At 37.4% G+C, this 23,553-nt stretch overlaps 1 protein-coding gene across 4 annotated transcripts in view; it reads left to right on the top strand.

Annotated features, from left to right (window-relative positions):
• The window catches only part of SULF2 (sulfatase 2), a 311,016-nt gene that overhangs the window by 100,247 nt on the left and 187,216 nt on the right, over positions 1–23,553 (top strand). For all 4 annotated transcript variants that reach the window (XM_088154099.1, XM_088154096.1, XM_088154100.1 and 1 more), the window contains exon 3: positions 16,814–16,894. The gene's annotated coding sequence lies outside the window, so the exon portion shown is untranslated. The remainder of the gene's footprint in view (positions 1–16,813; positions 16,895–23,553) is intronic.

Genomic DNA, 23,553 nt, shown 5'->3' with positions numbered 1-23,553 from the left:
AGATTTTCTTGGTTTTGGGATGAAGTAGTTCCCAAACTTATAAATTAATTAATTGGGGAATGCCAATTGTTAATGAAGTCTTCTGGTTTTCATTGGGGAGATCTGTGCTGTTGTTACTTCATCTTATTTTTCACCAAAGCTGTCATATATTTCCTGAAATAAACTTTATTTGAAAATACTTTATCAATAAAATTGAATAATCAGACCTGAAGCTGGCTTCTCACTGTCCAAAGTGTCACCCAGAGATGCAGGCCTGTGTTTGGAACTCCACAAAGTAATGTGTCCCTCACCTACTTCAAAAAGTGAGATTTAAACTCCACCAAGTCTGAGAAAGTGTAGATATTCTAGTAGATCCAGATATTATTTTTAATCATCACTGTTTTATATTTTTAATAATGATCATTTTTATATATTTATTATTTTATTTAATTGTTTTACAGCTCCCAGGGTCACTTCTAGTGAGATGGGCGGCTATATAAATTTGATAAATAAATAAATAAAATGTCGCTTGTGACAGTGGAATAGGCAGTTTTAGTAATGAAGACTTAATCAGAAGATAAACTTTTTCCAAATGCCTGATAGCTGGAGCCTGGGTAAAATTCCAAAGCTTTGGTTTATAAGCCTTAGTTCCCAATAGCCAGTGATGAAATACCTTATATCTACCATTCTGATCCTACTTGCTTTCTTTGGAATACTGAGACCCTGTCTTTTTACCCTTGGACTGGTTTCCAGTTTTTGGCTTTTGCATAAATGTTTTAGCTTTAAATTCTGATTTCCTTATCTTTAGCTCCTGATTTTAATAACAGATTATTCTGCCTCGCTACACTTGAGATTTGTCTGATAAGATTGATACACAGATATATGCAAAAGATGACACATGAGGAAAATACTTGGCAATATCTACTGTCTGTTCAAATCTGTTTGCCTTTTTAATATTTAGGATAAGAGTAGATGGGAAAAATCAGATAGCAACTCAAAATAAACAGTTCTTTGAACCAAGAAACTGCCTTTCCCATTTTAGTACAGTGGGGCAAAAAAGTATTTAGTCAGCCACCAATTGTGCAAGTTCTCCCACTTAAAAAGATGAGAGAGGCCTGTAATTTTCATCATAGGTATACCTCAACTATGAGAGACAAAATGGGGGAAAAAATCCAGAAAATCACATTGTCTGTTTTTTAAAGAATTTATTTGCAAATCATGGTGGAAAATAAGTATTTGGTCAATATCAAAAGTTCATCTCAATACTTTGTTATATATCCTTTGTTGGCAATGACAGAGGTCAAACGTTTTCCGTAAGTCTTCACAAGGTTTTCACACACTGTTGCTGGTATTTTGGCCCATTCCTCCATGCAGATCTCCTCTAGAGCAGTGATGTTTTGGGGCTGTCGCTGGGCAACATGGACTTTCAACTCCCTCCAAAGGTTTTCCATGGGGTTGAGATCTGGAGACTGGCTAGGCCACTCCAGGACCTTGAAATGCTTCTTACGAAGCCACTCCTTCGTTGCCCGGGCGGTGTGTTTGGGATCATTGTCATGCTGAAAGCCCCAGCCACGTTTCATCTTCAGTGCTCTTGCTGATGGAAGGAGGTGTTCACTCAAAATCTCACGATACATGGCCCCATTCATTCTTTCCTTTACATGGATCAGTCGTCCTGGTCCCTTTGCAGAAAAACAGCCCCAAAGCATGATGTTTCCATCCCATGCTTCACAGTAGGTATGGTGTTCTTTGGATGCAACTCAGCATTCTCTCTCCTCCAAACACAACAAGTTGAGTTTAGACCAAAACGTTCTACTTTGGTTTCATCTGACCATATGACATTCTCCCAATCCTCTTCTGGATCATCCAAATGCTCTCTAGCAAACTTCAGACGGGCCCGGACATGTACTGGCTTAAGCAGGGGGACACATCTGGCACTGCAGGATTTGAGTCCCTGGTGGTGTAGTGTGTTACTGATGGTAGCCTTTGTTACTTTGGTCCCAGCTCTCTGCAGGTCATTCACTAGGTCCCCCCGTGTGGTTCTGGGATTTTTGCTCACCGTTCTTGTGATCATTTTGACCCCACGGGGTGAGATCTTGCATGGAGCCCCAGATTGAGGGAGATTATCAGTGGTCTTGTATGTCTTCCATTTTCTAATTATTGCTCCCACAGTTGATTTCTTCACACCAAGCTGCTTGCCTATTGCAGATTCAGTCTTCCCAGCCTGGTGCAGGTCTACAATTTTGTTTCTTGTGTCCTTCGACAGCTCTTTGGTCTTGGCCATAGTGGAGTTTGGAGTGTGACTGTTTGAGGTTGTGGACAGGTGTCTTTTATACTGATAACAAGGTCAAACAGGTGCCATTACTACAGGTAACGAGTGGAGGACAGAGGAGCCTCTTAAAGAAGTAGTTACAGGTCTGTGAGAGCCAGACATCTTGCTTGTTTGTAGGTGACCAAATACTTATTTTCCACCATGATTTGCAAATAAATTCTTTAAAAATCAGACAATGTGATTTTTCTGGATTTCCCCCCCATTTTGTCTCTCATAGTTGAGGTATACCTATGATGAAAATTACAGGCCTCTCTCATCTTTTTAAGTGGGAGAACTTGCACAATTGGTGGCTGACTAAATACTTTTTTGCCCCACTGTACATATGAGTACTACAAACAATTCCATCAGTTTCTGCAAGAGTATTATTTTAAAAGAAATTGAATTTGTCATTTAACAAGACTGCTGTAGAATGAAATTCCAGCCTCCAGATACTTGTTTTCTGTGTTTCCATAGGTGTACCTAGAAAAATTTAAAATCCATATGGAGAACAATGTTTTTATTAGGCCAACTGAAGGTTTACAAAACAATTTATAAGCTTTGTAACCCTTGTACAGAGTTAGACCTGAATGCCAGTTTTATTCTGTCCCCACCCCACCCCCCACCTTCCTTTTTCCTCTGGATTTGTAACTATTTTACCTGACAAAGTATTCCTGGGAACTTGAAAATATCAATCAGCCCAAAATTGTTGCAAAACCTGCATTGCAGTGATCATCCTTGATTAAGCTGAAATGACAAGACCCTGATTTAGGCATGACTAGTTCTATACATAATGAGCACATGAGGAAAGAGAGGAAGAACAGTTGTTCCAGCTCTGCGCTCCTTTTGCCCTCCATATATTAATGTCTGCAGCAGGGGGCCTTTATATCAGCATAGGCTCCCAGCATGATTTAGAATGATTCAAATTTGTGTGTGAGGCTAACACAGATGTAAAAGGCGCCTTGCTGCAGGAGGGCAAAGAGAGGTAGATCTAGCATGATGTCTTTGCTCTCTCTCCGTCTCTGTCTCTCTTTCTCATTGTTGCTAGAACAAACATGCCTGAGTTGGGCTACAACAGGATAAAAGGCTTTGTTTTATGCTTGAGATCTAGAGTGGGAGCATTAATTGGGGAGAAGAGAAGCCTTCAGGCAAAGTGACTGTTCTTAGCTTTGATAGCCCAGGGCAGCATGGCTTTTATTCAAATGAGTGGAAGGATACGTTTACCAAAGTCCAACTAGATAGACTAGAGATTATATAGAATATTCATGCTATAAGAATGAGTATTTTTCATTGTTTCTTGCAGGCAGGATCTGAAAAAAAAGTGGGTAAACTCCCTTCTAGATTGCTTTGTACATCTGTTGGGCTCTGGTTAGAAAATCCTTAGGGACATAGGTACTGTATTTTCTTTTCAAGCCCATTTATGTAAGTGCCTTCAAGGAACTTAATCATTTAAACTGGAAATTTAATCTGGAATCATAAGTGCTGTGAGCATTTGAAGAATTTTAAAAGATGGAATTCTTTAAAAAATTAACTGTCTTGCCTTTTAAAACATTTTATATTGCTTTTACATCCTAAAATTTCAAAGTAATTTACAAAATGCAAAGAAAGAGCCAGATTTTTTTTACCTGCCTTAGCTGGCCAAAAAGAGAGAGAAAGAGAGAGGTAACCATTACATTACCGTGTAATTATTATATACATCATATATTGCTACCAGTATGTTATGCCATATTGTCAGTATATGACCATGAGTCCTGCTGGAATTTGGTATTTGGATGGGACCATGGAGTTCTACCTGGGTCATTGTCTCCAGTCCGGTTTGATTGATGTTCGAATTTCACAGCACTTTGTATTTTGGGTGAAAGATGGTGAGTGATGGTGAGTGGTCCCCCATGGAATAAGAAAACACAGGGAGGTTTATTACATGATCCCAGTGAGAGTGGGGTTTGGATGATATTGAGGCACTTATTGATTTACTGGATACATAGGTTGGTAGTGAGTGAGTGTAAGGGTGTGAAATAAGGTGTGGGGAGGCAAGTGGTCCAATGTCAATCCCATTAGGTAACAAGACCAAGAAATAACTCCACAGGAAGGCTAAAACTACTGTTATTGAGAGTGGCTATAATAACAGAATCTTGCAAGTCTGGGTATGTTGTACCTCTTCCTCCTACTTATAGTTCAGTGAGGGAAGTGTCTGTGTGAGCTGCTTCTGAATGTTATCTGGTTATTGTGGATTTAAAATATGTTTTACCCCTTGAAACCTTGGTAGTGGAGTTGGCATAACTCTATCAAGCTCATCTTCCTTACTCTCTACACTCAGTAAGAGTTTGTAGAGAGGTGGTAAGTAGTTGAAAACATTAAGGGGTTGCTTAAGTAGGTTGGCTAGTTCACATGTTCAATCTCTGTGTTCTTCCAGAAAAGCATTAGGGGTAGTAGCAGGAAGTGGATTTGGGAGTTCATGGAGGAGAGATAGATGACATTGTTGATTGATTATGATGGGCTAGACGAAGCATGGCAGGAGGCACTAGCCTATCTTTTTCAAGGAAAGTGGGATCAGCAATTTGTTGTTAGTCCCCTCTTCTAACTCTTCACCCTTGTTGCTCAGTCCAGAATGCTAAATTGCTGGAAATCTGGCCTTAGCGTACTCCTGGATCCATTTATTACAGTCTTTCAAGGGTGAACAAGCAAAAAAAAAAAAAAAAAAGCCAGGGACATGGTGCTATCTGAGATTTGCCCTCTGGTGTGTTCAATTTACTGTTCAATTTGTTGCTCAATAGTTTCCCTTCCTGGGCTCCTTAACTTTGTTGCTAGGCTATTGTTTATATCCCCTCACCAATTGGTGCTGAAGGATTTCAGTCACCATACCCTGGGGGAGAGGTGTGATTTGGAAATGCTCAGGAATTCATGGCCTCCATGGCAACCATAAGCTTTTCCCAGAAACTCTGTCCCAGTTCATAGAGGCAACTGTACATTAGATCTCATTTTACTTGGGGCATTTTTACAAAGGATGTTGGTAATAGATGGATCTCTAGATGGTTGGATCTCTTCCTGGTCCAGATGAAGCTCATCATTATCTGTGACTTCTTCAGGCTTGGAAAACCCTCAGGTATCTTATGGATCTGGCTGGGTGTTTAGGGATTTCCTCCACAACCTGGCAAGCAGTTCTGCTGAGATCCTGGTCAAACTCAGGAATTCATGGTTGGCCAGAGCACTGAAGTTGATTGCTGCTTAGCAGCCTCTGTTTGACAGTTCCAGGGAGCTGCTTAGTTCAATTAGGAACTCTGCAGCTGAAGTGATAGAAGAGATGACTGGAGGGTCAGTGGAGGAAGATTGTAGTGAACATGACCAAACACAGGTAGGAGCTTCTATTTGAGCCCACTTGGTGCCAATTAGGGTGGTGCAACATCAGTACTTAACTGTCTTTATTAACTTGGGTGGGCTGTTGCTCAGTGGCACTGTTTAAGATGGCCTGTTTCCTATTGGGGAACAGTATCCATGAAGAGTTATTGGTGCAACCTTTTGTCAGTAAAATTGTAAAACTCTACTGGTTTCTATGTGTTCTGAGTTATTAGATAAATAAGAACAACAGTGGCACTGGAGAATTTCTGTATGACCCTCTGTGTGACACAAGCAACATTGTGAACCATCTGCCAGGCTACAGGACATGGCAGATGGGATTCATTTAACTTTATAGGTGACGAAGTATGTAGGTCTTGCTTAGTACAAAATAAACTCTCATGTGGATTCACTCCAGTGCTGAATTGCTGGCACAAAGTCAACTCAAAATCAGACCTAGTCTGTAGGCTTATAATTTATTCAGGTCACATAGTGGCACTATTTCACCTGATAATTCTGTTCCTTGCCCGAATATGCTCAAAGTGCTTTTAATAATCCCCATTAGGGATCTCATTCTCCTACAATCCTATATTGTTGTTTTGTCACGTTCTTCCTTAGAAACTAAAAAGGATTAAAGTGAAAATAGGATGTTACTGCTGCTTTTCCCCATGTTCCTTAGGCTTTTGGATGTGGTTCATTTTATTACTGGAACTTTTGGAATGGGCAGAATATATATATATATATCCATTGCTGGATATGCAGAAAAGAAACCTTGATTAATCATTCACAATTATCTGTCTATTTATATAAGAGGCAACATGATAAAAAGTTATGAGGAAACTGATTCATTAATTTACCATCTGCCTTAACCTGCTCTTACCCAGAAATAAAAGAAAACAAGGGAAGATCTAATCTAGTCTCCAGTTCTTCCTGTTTTGTCATGTCAGTATAATCTTATAAACAAAGCCTTTCTTGATGAACAGTGATTTATAGTCTCGGTCTAGGTATATAATGTTATTTAATTATGTTAAAATTGCTGTTCAGCTTTACATGTTTAGTATAAACATTTAGTATAAACATAATATAAACATTGCTCCCCTGTCATCTTGAATATTTTTAGTATTTATGTATAGGGTTTGTTTTTACAGTTGATTTTTAATGGATTAATTAATTTTAATTATTTATGGGGTATTTTTAACTGTTTCTGGGTTTTTGATTTTAATTGTGAGCTGCCCAGAGTCACCCGTTGGGGGAGATGGGCGGCATACAAATTTAATAATAAATAAATAAATAAAATAAAGAGTTAAGCATAATGCACAAAAGAAGCTAATAGCAAATATATGTTTGGGTTTATCAGTTTGTTAAAGTTTACCATCATCTTGTAATATTTTCTGATGCAATTTTACAGTTTTTTAAAAGCAAAAAAGGTGATATTGAATACTGAAAAGTTGAACTGATATAGAGAGAAGCACAAGCTAAAGGAAACTGTAAACAGTTTCATCTTAAATGGTTTGTTCAAGCCGTACTCTCTACAGCAATTTTAACCTTTTTATGATATGCAACCATAATGTGTCTCCTCAGAATCTCTTCCTAGGTTATTTTTGCAAACACAGATGCACAATCATATCTTAAAACATATAAAAAAGAAATGTGGGAAAACAATGCTAAGCTCATCTATTTTGGAAATGTGACATTTAAACTCAAGTCATAAAAAAATAGAAATGCAGTCACATATATTTTTCTTTATAACTCCGTCATTGAGTATCTGAGTCACTGACACAAAAGGAAATGAACCAGGTGAATCATTACAGCAACAGCAAAAACTTTACTCATATCCAGATCAACAAGCTGAGTCTAAGTTGCATTCTGTTAGGCACAGATTTGTGAACTAGTTACCTTAGAGACAGCAATCCATGAGTCAGATTCCAGAACCAGGTCCCCTTTATATTCAATGTCTGCTAGTCAAGAAACAAGGGATAAAGTACTTGTGAATTAGTATAATGCTAATTTCCAGAGCAGAGAGCTATTTTTAAAGCACGTTTTTCCCCCCATGGGCTAAGCTGAGTTGAGTAGGTGGAAAGAGTAGGCTGGCCTCAGTTTTGCTCCAAACTTCTTTGGAGCCATGTTATATGTTCAGAGCTGTCCAAGGTCCTTCAATTCCAGGTAAGCCCAATTAAGTTAATGCCAAGAACCCTTGACATTTCAAATCAGTGTGCTAATATTATAAACCTTTAAAACTATAAACATCTTGTAAATTGGTTGCCTTAAGGCTCTCTTCTTTCATGTGATATTTCCAACAAGCTTGATCAAAATCTGAGACAGTACTTTAAAGCCTCCATGAAGCTAGGCAACATTTTCAGCATATGTATGTGAATCTGTCACACACCCACACACACACATAAATTGGAGAGAGAGAGAGACAGACAAACAGCATCAATCCACTGCAGGATAAAGGCCTCTTCATTGAAGGTTGTGGATCATAATCTACCACGCTGATCCAGTGTAAGTTGGTAGACGTATGTTTTTTAATTTCCCAGGACACAAATCTTCCCTGTCTAATCCAGCATCTTAGCCACTATACCACGCTGGTTCTCATTCCAAGAGAGAAAGAGAGAGAGAGAAATATGGGGGGTGGGGAGGTAGAAAATGTGAGTGGGAGATGCTTCTTCTCTTAAATCAATGTTATCCTCTTTTCATAGGATGAAGTCTAGCAATATGTAGCTGTCTGGCGTAACTGGTAAATTGTTTTCCTTATCAAATTGTATGGATTGCTTGCCACTGTTGGAAGATTTTTGCCTTTCTGACACTGAATTTTAATATACATCTGTTATGATGAACTTGTAGAAAACGGTGCAGAGAGTTATGATTCTGAAACTGAAATTCATTTTCATTCAAATTTGAAAAAAATATTTCAAAATTACAAATCAAGTTTTTGAATTATGAAAGTATTTTTCATTAATTCAACAACTGCAATTTTACTTTGCATTATACTTTAAAAATATTAACTCTTCTTCAAGCATGTAAAGGCAATAGTTTTCAGTTCGCTAAATGAAATATTTTTTATTTGTTTTTGGTGTTTGTGTGCTGGGTGTTGGGTCCCCCCCCCCCATTATGTTTTTGGTAAATACCAGATATAATTAGAAATGTTTGCTTTTTTCAGAAATTAACAGAACAATTTTATCTTATCCAGGGTGTAGGATTAGATTCTATTTTAGCGAGGGACTATATGTGGACTCAGTGTTCTAAAATTATATTTGAATCTGAATCTGTATGTGAAATAGCTAGAACTTAGAAATATATTTAAATCATTTGTATTTTATTTGTAATCAAAGTATAAACCACAGTAGACCAAACTTATGAGCCATGCTTCTAAAAGCGTATTCTGTCTCCAAATATTTGTAATGTCTGGAGGGTTTTTTTCCTGTTTTTTTCCTTTATGTCTACTGAATTTTGTGCTCAGCTTTTCTTTGAAAAAGATATTATTTTTCACACATTGCTTGCTCTGTTCATAAATTCTGCACAGATTCTAGCGGATAGAACTGTACGTATGTAAAGGAAGAAAACAAGTAGATTTAGAGGGAACTCTTAAACCTGGCCAAATGCCAGCTGAGAGGCCAAAGGATATTGCTGAAGCTTCCCAGAGTTGGTATACTGATACATTAACATTTTTCCCCAAAAGAGTTATTGATGAATGAAGGGAGTGGTCCTGTTACATTCACTGATAAGAACAGAAGTTGTTAAAAACATGAATGCATCTAACTGTGGACACAGCTGCTGAAAACCAAGGATGCATTTGGGGACCAGGCTAACGGTGCTTGGACGGAGATGCTTGTCTGGTGAATTTAATCCTTTTGTAATGTCTGTATAGGACCTCTCTCTTTTTTCTCTCCTTATCTGTCCAGTTACTCTTCCACTCATCTCATCACCATCCACTTTTGTTCTCTTCTTTTTCATTCCTTCTCTTTGCAGTGCAACTAGTCCTTACCCATATCTCCCATCTCCATCCTGTTTTTATTTCACTTTGAAAATGGGATACCTCACCAGGACCTGGTTAGTACATCGATGGGACATCAACAGAAAATGCCAGGGTTGTAGACTAGACTGGAAAATTAGGAGAAAAAAAAAAAGAAGGAGCAGCAGCAAACCACTACAGCATTATTACCAAGAAACTACATAGATATCTGTTAAAAATTGCCAGGAATCAAAACTTTAACTTACTTTATTGGCAATTCATATTGATTTGCAATTTTCCATTCAAATAACATCTTATTGGTCCTGACCTTTGCCTTTGTTTGGAGCATTGTTTCTGGCAGGAATAAACAAATGCATACATAAATAATATACATATAAAAGTATTTAACATTTACATATTTATTGGTGGGTTCTCCAGGATTTCAGCTGAAGTTGGCAATCCTAGACAAGATGAGGAAGCTGGACATCATATAGGATTTTTGTCTGCATTTACAATGTTACTGTTGTTGATTATTCCTTTGGGTGAGATATCTCACATTCAGAATCATCTTTCTACCTCATAAATGTTCTAATTCATTCTTTCCTGCTGGCCATAAAGGGGGATGGGGTTGGGGAGAGAGGAAGAAGGAGGAAGGCTAGATTAGATACACACACAAATAACACATGTTGTACTCTGGCCAGAGTGAGCTGCTAAGATTTAGGAATTGGTACTAGTTTCGCCATCTCCTGAGTTTCATTATACAAATCCTGTGTTACTTTTTATTATTCTTGCTATAACCATGGACATACCGTATGGCATCCCAGAAAACACATACTTTGAATGCTGTTGTGTGGAAATCCACCTGGTTGCTTTTTATGTCAATCAGAAATCCACTTTTTAATTAAAAATGGATTCCCTCTGCATTAAAACTGAGTAGGAATCTCCTTATGCATTTATTCCTGAAATATTTTAAGATGCATTTTAAATTTATCAGTCCTTACAGAAACATCATGCTATAATCAGGATGACAAAATATGATTTACCCAGGAAGCATGTTGGTTTGGAGAGAGAAAGAGAGAGATTTGATGCTTATGTTGACTTTAGTCCCTCGTGAATTAAACTATTTAAAAGACGAAATGGAAAAAATCTTCCTAATCTTTCTTTTGAATGAGCCGTGAAATAGGATCCATGAACTGCCTGAAGTGTGAAGAGGTTAGCATGGCTGAGTTCCAAGTTCTTTCTGTGAGATATTAGGAGATTTATTCTCAGCTGAAAAGCTGTGGAGGAAATGGTAATCATTTTTTATAAAATCACATTGTGCCTCTAAAGATACTGTACACGTTTAGAAACTGAAATCTCTTTTGGAATTTTATGTAAAACATTGCAAGTTTGCAGATGCATTATGCAAATGGTTTATATATTTAATTATAAATTATCTTTATCAGCACAGAAACAAATAGCAGTTTAATGAGTTTAGTTTTGGAAATTGGTTGCCTATTGTTTTTCTTTCTGCAGCAAATGATATCTCAGTCCTAATGTACAGATTTACAGATTCTGTATTAAGTTTCATTAAAACAAGGACGTTTACAGAAAAGGAGTTGTTTATGTGCCTTTCCCTTACTGAAAAATTTAAACTGGTCTGCTAGTGATGAGCACAAATCATACACATGTGCATACAGAAACAAAGTTCCTTCAGTTGTCCTTGTGCTGAATTATGTAAAGCTTTATAGGTAAGAACCAATCTTGAATTGTGTGGGAAAAAATGGAAGATAGTCACTGCTTGAAAATTTACCATCTTAAAGACACCAGAGATAAAAAGAAAGAGGAAAGCAAAGGCTCCAATTCATAATCTTCATAATATTTTAATGCCCCATTAAGACAGGTGTCTTTCTTAAATATGGAGCTTCTCAAACACTGATGCAGACATTGCAAAAACTGCCTGGTGGATATTGTAAAGGCTTCTTGAAATTGTGTGAAATAATACCTATGGCTACCATATTTAGTCTGCAAAGATGAAGATTTCTTTCTAACTTTATGTTGCCAACTAGTGGTCATCCAGATTTCTGCAGCCCAGATACGCTAACTCTTTTCAAACTGATTTGGTGACTATTCTCTTAGAGACGTAAACATTTATCTTAATAATAGTACTACTACCACTATTACTACTACTACTACTACTAATAATAATAATTTATTAAATTTATATGCCACCTGACTCCCAGCAACTCTTATCCTATCAACATATTATAACTCTCAAGATTAAGGGTATGATTACTTATCTTTGCAACATATTGTTTTGTGTGTACTTTCTCTAGACCAGCAGCAGTTATATGCCTTGGTTTCCTTTTAAGCAATCAAGATATCACTCCACAACATTGCTGGTTGTTCCTAAAAGGTTGAGAGTCAGTGACTGTTTCTGTGATCTTGGGAAAACAACTCATTGATTAATTTCAGCTACTGACTTGCAACTGTTCCAGATAGGAAAATCAGAAGTTTGAGTGGTTTGAAGGAGAAGCAAAAATCCCTTCATAAATAAAGAGATCAGGTGGCTCACCTTTCCCCATTTTACATATGGCAGAAATTAATCATCATCATCATCACCCAGTTAGGCACTACCTTGATGTGGTTGTGAGGCTTGCGTGCTCCAAGGAGAATGTGAGCTATGCCAGAGGTTCAACCGTACTGGACAGGTCTCATCATAGGAGCCAGATGAAGAGTGTCTCTCCCATAAATAATATGGTGAGACATAATTTACAGAAACCTATACTGGATCAGTCATTGCCTGGGTCAACAAGGACTGCGCTGGGTGTTCTAGTTCCTGAACATCTGGTGACAAGTGGGCTACAGGACTCAGGACTGTTAGCTGAGCAACCAGGGCCAGCAGCTGCAGGATTACTGGAAGAAAAATTGTTTACCCATCACAAAATATACAAAGACTGAAAACAAATAATGATCTGCTATTACAAATCAAGTCCAATGAGAGGAGGTTGTCTGAAAAGAATGTACCAGTTCTGGAAAGAACAATATCCAGAATCAGAAATAACAGAACAGAGGCTAGCAGGTCAGTGTCTATTTATAATATGAAATAAAGTATTCTTAGAAGTAGAATTGGAAGAACTGCAAAGGTCTACCCAGGGCAAGGAAATTGAAGCTTTGCCAGAAATAGCTCAGATTATAGAGGCAAACCAGGGGGAGTCACCAGTAGAGGAAGCCAGCATAGCTATGAATCATTTTCATTCCCAAACCAGGCACCCTCTCCTCTGCCTTCTCCTCAGAAAGAACAAAGCCCTCTAACTAAAAAACAAGATGAATTAAAACAAAAAATAACTGAGCATCTAGAACAGCACAAGAACAACAGAATAAGTTTGCCTGCATTGAAGCTTGTTACAAAGAAACAGCTAGCACAAGTATTAAAAGATGCCAATACTGTAATATCAAATATAAACACCAGCTCACCGCAAGAAACAAACCAATTAATGTATAGCACAGCTGCAGCTATAACTGAATACCTTGGATGCAAAATCAAGAAACAAGAAAAAAAGCCAAACAGTGCACCACCAAAATGGAAGGTCAGGTTGGAAAATAAGATCTGCATGCTAAGATCAGATGCAAGCAAGCTAGAAAGAATGAAAGAAAAGAAGCTGAAAAACAAGAATACCTGATCAATAAATATCACCTAGGGACAACTCAAAGAAATACAACAAGAAAAATGAGAACCTGGATGGTAGGAGAATTGAGTAGAAGGGAAATACAGTGGTGGAAGAGATGGCTAACTGCACAACAGTTGAAATGCTGTAACATTTTTGCAGCAGCTTCTTGTAATCTCAGATTTCCATTTGTACAGTATTTGTTTTTAAATGAAGCACTATGTACCAGAGTATCCTTGTCCCTTTAACAAAATAGGTTCTGTATGAAGTTTATGTATTTCTTCTATTGGCTTAGATTTTTTGAGTTTTACTAGCCAGAGGAAGTTACTTGTCCTTTCACTACAACCTCAGTTTTATTGGGTTTCCTTCCCCCTTATACCATAATAGTAATGCCAGCAGATCACTCAGACTGACAGAAATGTAGAACAGTACAGTAGTTCCTTTATGCTGTCACAGCTTGGACGTTTATCAATAAATGGGGTTAATTGCAATCTGTTTTAGTCCAACCAACCTAACTAATTGGAAATCCATTCATTTTATTGTAAAATGGAGGTTCTGTAGCAGTGTTTCAGACTGCAAAGCTAAGTATATTTATTTGGAAGGCAGTCTTATTGAATATAGTGGGACTTACAGTATATCTGTGTAAAAAGGCAGAGCATTACACTGTCAAAGAACCCTACAACTAATGAAATAAGATAAATCGTAATCCCATCCCTTTTATTGTATTTTGTGTATTGTGGTAGGCATCTGGAGAGAATTAAATTTCAGGTCACACTCTGACTTGATGCATGACTGAAGGCAGGACCAAAGTGAAAAATATTTATAAATCAGATCTTGCTTGAAATCTTAAGCTTCATTTCAAGGGCACTTATTGACATCATGGTTTCAGCAACCACTCATTACAATGTCTCCTCTATTATTCCTTTTACTTTGGTGTTTTATGTCTTTTTTTGAAAAATTACAAAACATTATTCTAGACTGACATAATATTATTTTACTGTGTGCAAAAATCAATTAATGGCAGTGACTGTAACTGGCGCTTCACATCTGTGGATGAATAGGGGATACAGATAGGGTTTTGATTTATATTGCTGTCCTAATGAGTTTTAAATGTTTTAGGATGAATTAGTTAATAGAACCAATTCTTCATTACTTCAGCAGCATTTTTATGTCAGATTAACTTGAAATTCATCATAGGTAAATGTTTTAACCAGTTTAATTCTGAACATTACAAATTGTTTTGATTTTTTAAAGCTGCACAAGATTATTTCTAGCATATTCAAAAATATTTTCTTGCATACAGTAATGTTATGTGCCTCCTTGTTTGGGGCCATGAAAAATATCATTTGCTGTTTAACAAACATCCATGTTAATGGACATGCCTTTCCCACTATTAGTACATTAAACTGAGAGTTTACTGTACAGTAGTTTAATAAATCCGTTCTCCACTATAAATGTGGCATCCATTTAAGAATTACAATTTCAGCATGATGCAATTTGAGCAGAATTAGTTGCATAGCAGCTTAGATTCTGTACTATGAATGTATGCATTGGAATAAATAATTGGTCTCTCCCATTATGTAGCTAGTAAGATAACTTCCAAAATATATGTACATGATTATTTCTGAATATAACAAAACTGAAATAAAATTTTAGCATCTACCATAATATTGTCTGTAAAGGATTAAGAGTTCTAGTGTGTTTAACAACAGAATTCAGGCTTTCTGGATCTCTAGAAGATAAGATTTTTATAGATAGGATAGCAAAATAATAAAAATAACTTCTAAGTCTTGTCTTATCCAATCAAGAGGACCAGGAAGGGCACAGATAGTATATCTAAAGGTAGTATTCATCACCAATCACAATCACAATTTAAAAAAAGAAAGAAGAAAAACTATAGCTCCATGATGAATCCCTGTGTTTTAACTATAGAAATTACTGGGTTCAATTCCTGGCATTTCTGTGTAGAGCTGAAAAACCTCTTCCTGAAATTCTGAAAAGCTGCTACTAGTCACTGTGGACAGTCCTGAGCTAGCTGGATTGAAGTATTAGGCAGTTTCCTGCCGTCCATATGAGTATGGTTCCTATAAATCAACACTATTGTCAGACATACTAATAAGAGATACTTCAGTTATTTTAAAATAATGCTAAATTATATTATTGCTATAATATCATGCTTAGCTGCAAAAATTGGGACAACCATTAGATAGCAACAGAAAGATACTCTTCGCGGTCATCTAGTGCAGCACAAATATGGTAATGCTAATATGTGAGCCTGTATTGCTCCAACTGCACAATTTGGGTTACTCATATGGTTGATATGCAGTTTGCATTCTGTGAAAGTTTCATCATTATTTCTGGTATTTTTGAATGTATGTATGCTTTCAACCTATACAGTGTTTTCCACTCCCTTTGGCAGGTCCCAAAAGACTTATAAAGCAATAAAAATATAAAGTAATTCCCCCAGATCAGTGTCACTCATTAGATGAATTAAAACTAAGAGCCTAATTATATAATTTATCAGTAGAAGCAGTGTACTTGCCTAGTATTTGTCTAATATATATTGTAAAGGGGAGAGTTGTAGTAGAATGCCATAGTAGCTATCCTGGCTTGATAGGCCTGTAGGGTGTTATAAATAGTAGGCTTAACAGCTGTTATAACAGATGTTAAGCCTGCCATTAATTTTAAGAGTTAACTAAAAATATTTCCTTTCACATGATTAAATAAGTAATCCTCATACTTCATGGAAAGCAAAGAGTCCCCAGTGTATTTCTATTGCATTAACTTTTCTATTCTTCCTATTTCCCTTTCCCATGGTCAGATAAACACTGGAGTATCATCTTCTTTAATCTTCAAATGCTTCCCTTTTTCTGTGACTGGCTATTTCTCAGATCTTTTAAACAAGCATATATGCCTTGTTTTTCAATTAACCTGTATACAAATGCAGTTAGTTCTTTTAGTAGCTAACAGTGAGGTAGGAGAGAGAAAGGGTGGATTTTCTTTCCTAAAATCACCACGAGTTTTCTTGAGAAAGTAAAAGTGTGGAGCATTTGTAGGCTAGTGACCCACTTAGAAGCACAATCACTTCCCCAAAGAAGAAAAAAATCAAGGGTAAGGAGAAATAGCTGGGAGCATTCTATGGGAGGAAGGGTGTCAAGTATCTCATACGTCAATGCTTCATGTCTCTCGCAGCAGCCTCCTTGTGAACAACAGTCCTTCCCAGTAGTCATTTTGTGAGAGCACCCACCACGTCTTTCAGGTTCCAGGTGTGCCTGCTATTCCAAATAGGATGGGGTTTCTTTATTTAATGTGATAGGCAAGAGCTATCTAGAATGAAACACAGCTCTTTTTTAGATCCAGCTGATAAGATTGGGAATGGAGCTTGCAAATTTCTTTGCATACTTCTAGCTCTTCACTTTCTCCAAACTTTAGGTGATATTTGGTTGTATTGATTTATTAAAGCATATACAGTCCTAGACCAAAAGAATTATATTCAGTTAATTGTTCAACTCAGCAGAAAAAAGTTTCTTATGTTGCAGTTCTTGAAGCTTTCAGATTAGAAATGAAACATGGGCATTTTTGCATGTCTTGCTATAGGAGAGTATATCAGCCACAGCCAGTGAGCTCACCAGAACATCCACAGTGAAGATGTGGGGTGCCCCATTCAATGTGATAGAGGTAAGCTACCTTTGTAACCCATCTAGATCTTGTGTGATTAATGCCAAAGGAACTGAGGTCATCCTCCTTAGAAGTTGGCTTTGTAAAATCTGTATTGCTGTTACTGGAGGTTGAGTTTCACATATAAAGGATCTGATTCAAGAGCATGCATCACTTCAATGTTCAAATTCAGTGCAAAGAAGAAAAAAATCTTAGGGCAATGATAGGCAATCTGAGGATACCATGAAGTCCCCAACATTTTTTTTTTTTTTTAATGGATCTACAAACCCTGTACAGACACAGAGACCGAAAATTGGTAGCATTTCCTGCCGTTTTAATAAAAATTGGTCTAAGCCCTAAGATAGGCTTAACATAGTTTAAAAGGCAAATCAAAAACAAATCCATATTCAAGACAGAAATTAAATACCTGGCCTCCACCTATGCATTTGAGAAGTGATCCTGCCCACTTTGTATAATTGCTCCATCCACTGTGTTTCATCCTTCCTAAAACTCTTAAGTGCGTTCCCCGGCTACCAAAAGGTGTTCCGTAGGGCTCAGGTAGCTCAAACCTACTCTATATATTAGTTTTAAGACTTCTCCTGGGAAATTCAGAACAGCTCACTTTTACTAATAAAGATCATTCTGTGTGTGTAACATGTATTATCACTATAACAGAAGCTCACTTCTGGCACATCCAATCTATGATTTATACCTTCTTTCCCACAACCGTAGTGAGATTATAAATTCTTTCTGTACATGCACATTTGTAACAGACAAAGATATATGAGTCTATTGCCTGTGTCACCTAACACAGGGTATTGTCAGTGAATCACAATCCTAACACAACCAAGTCCTGACATCAACGAGGAAGTCCTTCAAAGGCAAGGATAAGCTTTGCCAAATCCCACCAAACCCAGTGATGCAAGAAACCCTCCTAGGAGGAGCCAGGCTTGCCAACCAGTTATGCCAAACCTCCCACCACCCTGAAAACATAGTGATCAGAAAGTCTATCCCAGAAGGGCAAGTCAATGGACATTCCCTATTAGGGCTGTGGACAATGTTTTAAAAAATAAATCTTGAATCTTGATGCAGCTTGAATCAAATCATGTCTGCTTCAAATTTTCAACTCCAAATTGAATCAAGGCTGATTTGCACATCTCTATTCACTAACAATGCAGCTACAGAGCAGACATAATAGTATGTTTATGCACTGACTCAGTATCTTTATCATTTTAAATTTTGATGGGTTGTCTTTGATTTTCACCTATCATGTTATATGTACCCTACCATTCTGGCTTATAAAATATGATTTATGAATTAGCACATTGGGCCGACCCAGAGTTGTGTTTATCCTATAAACCATTAAGAAATATGTCATGGCTTACACATGCTGCATGAAAACAGCCACTGTGTCTGTTCACTGTTACTGGTTTTGTTCTGGTTGTCATCCTGTGTATTTTACCACCTCTAATGTCCTGCTAAATCAGTTAGGATATTTGATAGGGAATATTTAACAGCTGTTTTCATCTCACCATAGTAAAGGGTGGTGTTGGGATTATTAATGGATTTTTTGTTACAACAGTTTGAATATTTTAGAGAGAAATTTGAAGAGTATGTTGCAATATTGAATAGAAAAACTTTGCATCTATTTTGTTTCTTAAATTCCTGATTTGAGGAGATACAAATGGATATTGTAATGAAATATTTTGAATAGGAAGAGGATAAAGGCTGTTTTCCCATTACTGTAAAACTTTGCTCTCCCAACTGTTCCTCCATAGTTGTTAGAGAAGCAGTTCAAGAAGAGCCACTAACTATTCCACTGATCTCATTCATAATCAGTCACCTGGCAAATTGCAATTCACCACAAAGCTTGGTGACTAAAATGAAATTATTTACAGTGCCAGCTGCTGCTTGTCAAAACACTATGAATTCCTTTTTTAGTTCAGTGACTAGACTGTGGAGCAGGTACGACTGAGATCTCCTGCTGTTACAGTTAGCCTTCATGCAGAGCCCAGACCTAGAATTCAGAGTTTAAAAAAAAAAAATCAATAAAAACAAAGCCATTGTTTTCTAGGCGTGTTTTCTAAACAGCATGCTAATGTGTAGTTTAATATTCAGTTTGTTTTGAAGCATAGTGTTACAGTTTTTGATATATGTTGCTGATGATTTCATATAGCTAGACTTTGTATTTATTTTAGAGGTCTTGTTCTGTTAAGTCTTACTGCAGGTGGGGACTAATAGTCAGATTTCAATCTATGTCAGATGTTAAGGTATTCAGTCTTAAATCCATTCCACTCAATTTCTGCCTTAGGGATTGGCCATTTTTAACCCTGCATGTTAAAAATTGACATTTACTTTTGAGCACAATATTTCCTAACACATTATGTATTAATTATTTCTACTCCACCTTTTAGAATAACAATCCTTTCAAAGCTAAACAGCTAACATTTACGTGTAAATAAAAATACAACAGACGTTCTTTAAAATCAACCAAGGATATTTCTAGAATATAATCACTAGCCAGTAGTAATAGTGGGGAGGGAGGAGTGTTCAGCTGGGCAAGTTTCGGAGATGATCTTTGCCTGCAGACCTCCTTTTTCCTTCAGGGATCCATAGGCAGTTGGTGATAATGCCTTCTGGGGTAGAAGAGGAAGAATCCAGCTAACTAAATTTGTGGCTGTTGCCTGCTTTCCTTCATCTCTTTTTTCTGAAATATACTGTTGGAGAATTTAATGGGGTCTGTATTCTCAGTTCTTTACTGTCTGATTTGCCCAGACAGTGACTGATAATACACCATGTCAAGCATTCTAACACTTCCTGAAGTCTGGACAGTGGTTGATCTGCTATCTCGCTAGAGTAGCATAAGTAACTAAATATATAAATATAAATAGGAGTGTATCATCTGATGCCCTAGGGTTGAAGAGCAACTTTCTGGCATAACAATGGTTTAGATGCTAATAGTGCTAAATAATTTTTCTTCAACCTAAACTTGTCAATAGCTTGAAATGCTGGACAATCATAAAGATGAGGATCTGTCAACAGGGGTGGCTTTTTATATCTAAGAGGTTAGGAGGTAAATTGTGGCTTATATTGTTACTGTCTTTTGTAACCTCATACCCATTGTCTTAGAAGTTGCACAGGTTTTACTTCCTAGAGTAGATGCTGGCCCTCTGACAATATCATACTCTGAATTAATGATATATTTTGCCAAGATAAATTGTTTTCTTCAAAAATTGCTGGTGACCTTTGTCATCCTCAGAAAATCCCCACTCTTCCAACCATGATATTAGCTATCACCTATTTGCATCTTTCCCATTCTCCATGTTTGAAGTTACTTATATTAATGTACTTTTTGTCAGTTTCCTGACATGGGTTCAGCAGATCTTTTCTCAGCATCCAATATAATATATACTAAACCAAAAACTTCTTTCTTATGACAATTTATAACTACAATGGTGGTTAAAAGTTTGTTTTAAGCCTTTTAAATTTTCCATATTTCTGCATAAATATGACCTAAAATGTGATCTGTTCTCCACACAAGTCCTAAAACTAGATAAAGAGAACCCAATTAAACCAATGAATCAAAAACATTATACTTGTTCACTGATTTATTGAGGAAAATGATCCTAATATATATAACTTTGCAAATTTGGAACAGAGAACTGTTATGCAAAATTCAGAATAATGTGGATTAAAAAAACTTTATCTTATATCAAATTACAGGCATTCTGATGTATCTCAGGGTTGACAGACTTTGAATGTTCTTGATAGCCATTCATTATTTGTTGTACCTCCATCCCTAAATAGTATTTCCCTGTCTTTTATTTATGATTGTTTCAACTTTGCACTGCCCTGGGAGATGTTCAGAATCAGTAAGAATTAGTTACTATCACTGAATTTCCACAACAGAATGCAAGATGAATAAACATTTTGAGCTTTCCTTACAGGGGAGATTTATTATCTTACTTTGATGCTAGCTTCTGGGGGCAGTTAGAAAAGCAGCAGATCCCAATTGCCTTCAAAATCCAGGGCAAAGTGAAAAAATGACTCTGTCATTCTCCTATGGCTTCTGGACTCTTTTGGATTCTTGAAAGCAGGAAGGAATTTAACTGGTGAGATATCAACTTTGTGCAAAATGGGAAAACACCCATGCCACCACCACTTCTACTCCCCAAGCCCTCAAAAAAGAACTTGAAGGTTCATCTGCAACTTCAAAATGCTGATAAACAAGGAGAAAAACATTACTTGCCTTGCCCCCAAGCTATCCCAGATCCTGCAGTAACAATCCTGGAGTTTGCCTACTCCACCCAAAAGGAAAAGAAAATGCTTTCACTTCTCCTCTAATTTCTATTTGTTGTTTATATGCAAATAAATCTCAGTGGTTTAGATGAATTGAAAAGGCATCAAGACCAGGAGCAAGTAAGATGCAGAGGCAGGAAGAGGCAGGAGTTCATGCAGTGGTAAAGTGGACCGTGAGAGCGTAGAAATATTTTGTTTAGAAAAAAGACTAGTTTACTGCAAATTCAAATAAATCGCAGCTAATTCAAAATAATTTATATGAGTCTGAATATAGATAGTGTAATGGCATCAAATAACAACAGCAGCAACAGCCATAGAAGATCAGCAGATACAAAGCTTAAATTATTTTATTTATTTATTTATTTATTTATTTATTTATTTATTAAATTTGTCCCCCGCCAATCTCCCCCCCCCCAATGGGGGACTCTGAGTGGCTCACAACACGTTAAAACAATAAATAAATATACAATTAAAACCTATAACAATACACATTCACAAAAATAAAAGGGAAAAAATCCAGGAGGCTGATGGTTCAAGGCAGCAATGCCAGGCCACTAAGGGACTAGTCAACCCCACAGTTGATGATCCAAAAGGCCAGGAGTGACGGGGCCAATCTCACCTCCGGGCAAGATATTCCAAAGTGCGGGGGCTACCGCAGAGAAGGCCTGTCTTCTGGACCCCGCTAGTCGGAGTTCTTTTGTCAAAGGGGTCCGGAGCATGTCCTCTCTGTGTGATCGGGTGGGATGGGATGAACTCGTAGGGAAGAGGCGGTCCCTCAGGTAACCTGGTCCCATGCCATGTAGGGCTTTAAAGGTGATAACCAACATCTTGAATTGGACACGGAAGCAAACTGGTACCCAATGCAGTCGCAACACTCATGAAGCAGTGGTGTTATATGGGTCCTTCTTTGGGCCCCAAAAATAGTTCACACGGCTGCATTCTGGACCAAATTATACAATATAGGCAGAATCTCCAATTACAGTCAAATCAGAAACATTTCTACCAATCCATCAATGGAGAGACTGCAATGAACCAGTCAATACCTGACAAAGAAGAAACAGTACAGTTCTGGGTACAGCTATGGGACAACCCAAAGAAATACAACAAGAATGCAGCTTGGATAAAGGAGATGGATAAGAATAAAAAAGAAGCTGAAATGAAGGAACTTGTAATAACAGTAGAAATGGTGGAGAAAAGGACAAGGAAGATCAAGAATTGCTCAGCGCCAGATGAAGATGAATTACATGGTTTTTGGTTGAAACATCTGACTGGTTTGCACCATTCATTGCCAAGCAGTTTAACAACATACTGCAAGGAAGTGAAATTGAAGATTAGTTAACATCTGGCAAAACCTACCTGATAATAAAAGATGCAACAAAAGGGGCAGCACCAGGCAACTACAGGCCAATTACCTGCTTGCCAACAACTTTCAGATTGCTAACTGTTGTTGTAGCTGATGTAGTCCAACAGCATCTAGCTGAAAATAAGCTCTTCTCACCTGAGCAGAAGGAAACTGCCCAAACAGCAGAGGAACAAAAGATCAGCTCCTAATTGACAAGATGATTTTGGAAAACTGCAAGAGAAGGAAGACCAACTTGAATGTAGCTTGGATTGATTACAAGAAGGCATTCAACTCCATGCAACAAGATTGGATAATCAAGTGCCTAGCAATAACAGGAATCAGTAGAAACATCAGAAGCTTTGTGCAAAGATCAATGGCATAATGGAAGACACAGTTGCTGGTCAATGGTGATAGACTGGGAGAGGTTAATATCAAGAGGAATTTTTCAAGGAGACTCACCCACCACCACTACTGTTTGTCATTGCATTGATTCCTCTATCAAGAATACTGGACAAGTCAGGCCATGGCTATCAAACATCAAAAACATCTGCCAGGTTATCCCACCTCCTTTACATGGATGATCTGAAGCTGTATGGAAAAACACTATCTGAAAAGGAATTGCTGCTCAACACTGTCCAAATATACAGCCAAGATATTTCAATGGAGTTTGGAATAGACTAATGTGCCTGACCATCAACAAGGGGAAAATAGTGAAAACTGAAGGAATCAAGATGCCCTATGGAAATAACACAAAGAGTCTGGATGAAGAAGATCACTACAAATATCTGGGCATCCTTCAGATTGACAGCATCAAACACACCGAAGTCAAGAAGAAGATTAGTACTGAATGCATCATGAGAGCGAAGAAGATCTTAAAGTCCAAACTCAGTGGAGGAAATACCATCAAGGCAATTAACTCCTGGGCAATTCCAGTCATTAGATATACAGCTGGTATAGTGGACTGGACTCAAGCAGAACTAGAAGCACTGGATAGGAAGACTAGGAAAATAATGACAATCATGCCCTTCATCCATGCAGT

The sequence above is a fragment of the Python bivittatus genome, unplaced genomic scaffold, assembly GCF_059951505.1.
Source record: "Python bivittatus isolate LINGU-HERP-01145 unplaced genomic scaffold, Pbiv_v1 ctg000700_np1212, whole genome shotgun sequence".
NCBI lineage: Eukaryota > Metazoa > Chordata > Lepidosauria > Squamata > Pythonidae > Python > Python bivittatus.
The sequence above is the reverse complement of the archived record's forward strand: the minus strand, read 5'-3'. Positions and strand labels throughout refer to the sequence as shown.